Source organism: Onychostoma macrolepis, chromosome 22 (assembly GCF_012432095.1).
Source record: "Onychostoma macrolepis isolate SWU-2019 chromosome 22, ASM1243209v1, whole genome shotgun sequence".
In the NCBI taxonomy this organism is placed as follows: Eukaryota; Metazoa; Chordata; class Actinopteri; order Cypriniformes; family Cyprinidae; genus Onychostoma; species Onychostoma macrolepis.
The window spans coordinates 11628933-11632282 of record NC_081176.1 but is presented as its reverse complement, the minus strand read 5'-3'; positions in this window follow the sequence as shown (position 1 = coordinate 11632282).

Sequence of the window (3350 nt, the reverse complement as noted above, 5' to 3'; positions counted from 1 at the left end):
AAATGCCTAAAATGTATCATGTTATTCATTATTTTAATAATATTATTTTGTTCTTATTACCGGTGTAAGGTCCACGAATTTGGTCCAAGGACGGTATCCAATCGTGGGTGAAGGTTTCCTGCGTGTTCGGCCTTTTCAGCGCGCAAAGTTATTCAGTCTAGGTTAACTTCAAATCTGACTCCATTTTAATATCTAATCTGACTCCATTTTATTATAACCTCGAATTTAGGTTGAAATGCAAATTGGTTGTTTGTCTATTTCTAATTAGTATTCATCTGATATTTGATTATTCTGGTGACTCTTTACTTTATATTTACTCGTTCATTCAGGTGCTCATGTCTCTAACAAGGATACAACGTATTCTACTAGAGTCAATAATTACAGAGTAAAACAGAATAAGATCAAATGTAACAATTTATTATCAGTCAGGTAAATATGTATTATGTCAATTGCATAGCCAATTCAGAGATATCAAATCATATCAATACAAAACATCGAATTCTCAAAGATAAATCTACGAGTAAAAGATGCATACCTGACTTTATAGAAATACATAGTGTGAAGTATCGAGACACACCACACTACGGGCTTCTGGCTACAGATCGCCCTGATCCTTTTGCAACACTTCCTTAAGTACCCCAGACCAAGACCAACATCCCCCGAGATGGAGACAGGAGCTAACGATTGGAATTTGCATTGACGAGTTAACACCTTTTGGGACAAAAGGTAATTTTGCATGGAAACCACTTGAAACTGACCTGCCCTCGACAGTATGCAAAATCTCTAAACTCTTAGGATCTGTATTACCTTTTAGTTTACTTCTTATAAGAATAAGACCATTGTACCAGTTGCCCTGAGACAAGTCAAGTGATACCAAACATGACTGTTAATATCACTTGCATTAATGTAGAACATTATATTCCACTATTGACCATTCTGAGTGAGTTGAGTGAAGGGAAGGATGGGTGAGGGAAGGAAGGGGTTGAAATGCACTGATGCATATGTGAGAGGCGTTTTCCTGCATTTTCTCTCAGTGGGATGTGGAGACAGATGTCTTTGTTAATACACCGTGTTGGTGTTGTCCATCTCAGAAGTTCAAAGTGTCTGAGGTTCTGTAATTCTTACACCGGTGAAACATTACAGTATGCTGTAAGACAGAACACTACTATATGGGCCGAGCAGGGCGCATGCGAAGCCCATATCCCACTTATAACGCCAGTATCGCTTCATGTACATATTTAATCAGTGGTTTTGTCACCAGAAACAACACGTTGCTCAGTTTTGAACTTTTTGAGTTTAGTTGAAGCCCATTCACTGCAGACAGCGTCTCTAGTGGAAGTTGTAGTTTTAAAATATATTGGTATATTTATCATAATTAGAAGTTGGCAGTGTAGAATTTTGGATACACCATGGGTTTTTTTGGGATGGGGAACACACTGGTGTCATCAGATTTAAAAAATCAAATTGTTAAATAGGTCAAAATAGCTTATTACCATATTTGACAGTGCTTACAATGGGTAAACTTTGGAGACCATATCTACATGACAGCTAAGGTCCAGAGCTTTCTATAACAGCTGGTGTAGCACCTTCTGTTACTAAATGGCAAGCCTTCAAACATGTACTGGGTTCAAGGTTCAGAGGTCAATATTTCAAAGCAGGAGTAATGTATGCTCTTCGGACTGACATGCATACTGTCGAGGTTGAGACCTTTCCAACAATGTGTTTGCTATAGTACTACAACAACGTTTTAATTTTTACATATCATGGAGACCACTTTGCAGCGATGGCCTCCTTTATTGTCCCCAGAGGGATATTTGCCTCAAGTTCAAATGCTTCACACATAACACTTGACATATTTGTTTTATCATACAGCTGACATGTACTTACAATAAAAAAACAACATACATAAAGTGATATGTAGCCAGACTGAAGCACATCACAGCCACAATCTATTGCTCATCTTTCACAAACAAGAGCAACCTACACACAACCCTATATGCATTATATCATGAAGCTATTGCACAACCCCTGCAGCTTCAAGCAACATTATTTAAAGTTTCAATTGAGGTAGGTTCAAATTATGCCTATAGTTTAGAAATATACTTAGTTTACATTGGGGTACCCTATATCTTCTGCCAGAGGATAAGAGCTCATACTTGGCATGGAGAATAAAGATAGAGTTAGGGTTAGGATAAGTGGGAACTGATTGTATTTCATGAATAATGCAACACTTTCCTGACAAATCAGACCTGAGGCCTTGATCATGAAGACATTGGCTGGATTAAACAGCACAACAGGCCGCATGTGGCCCACCTTGCACGGCCAGGCCTTAGATTTCCCACCACTGTCATAGGCCTTAGTAAACCGCCCACCTGAGTCAAGTCATTCCAGGGTGACCAGATCGATGTCCTCAGTATCCTGGCACATTCCCTATTGTCAGGGAAAACTACCTCTGTCCCTGGTTTTATGAGAAGAAAACATAGACCTTTAAAGTATATTGATGGCCAAGCTGGAAATGTTGCTGGCTTTACCGATTCCTCCAGGTTTTTTAGCAGTCTACATCTCAGCCCATTCAACAATGCTATTGGTTGATTTGTGTCTTCCCTTTGTCTCTCTCTCTCTCTCTCTAATATGTGCTTTATTGGCATGACAATTGATACAATGTATTGCCAAAGCATAGTGTTTACATTGAATCTAGAACAGATATGTATTTAAATAATAATAATCAATAAATGCATGTGTATATATAATTAAATAAAATAGAACAAATTAATTCTAGAATTTTATGAACAATTTAAAATTCTGTGTGTGGGCGCATCACTGATTTGTTGACTCCTCCCTTTTTTTGTGACAGGCATCAATGTATCTTGCTGCTAGTAAGATACAATCTTGTTTTTCACCTAATAAATATTGAAGTTGTGTTTTCTTGTTTTTTGAAGTCAGGGCAAAATGTTTCAAATTTGGGATGAAATGTCTTTCTAATGTCTTGATAGGGCAGCTGGTAAGGAAGTGTTGCTCTGTCTCCACTTCCCCATGGGTACAGTATGGGCAGATGCGGCTCTCTTTGGGCAGCCAGTGCTGTCGATATCTGACTGTCTCTATAGTCAGAGTATGGTTGCTCAGTCTGTACCTCGTCATTTGTCTTTTTAATTTACTGTCTTTCACTGTACTCAGATATTCTGCAGTTGTGTAATCTCTATTTAGGGCCAAATAACATTCAAGTTTGCTTTGTTTTTCTGTTGTTTCTTTCCAATAGGTTAGATAATTTACTTTTTGTGCTTTTATAATTTGGTTGGGCTGAATTTTGTGGATGAATAATTCAGTGTCCTGATGCTAGTTGTTAGTCATGT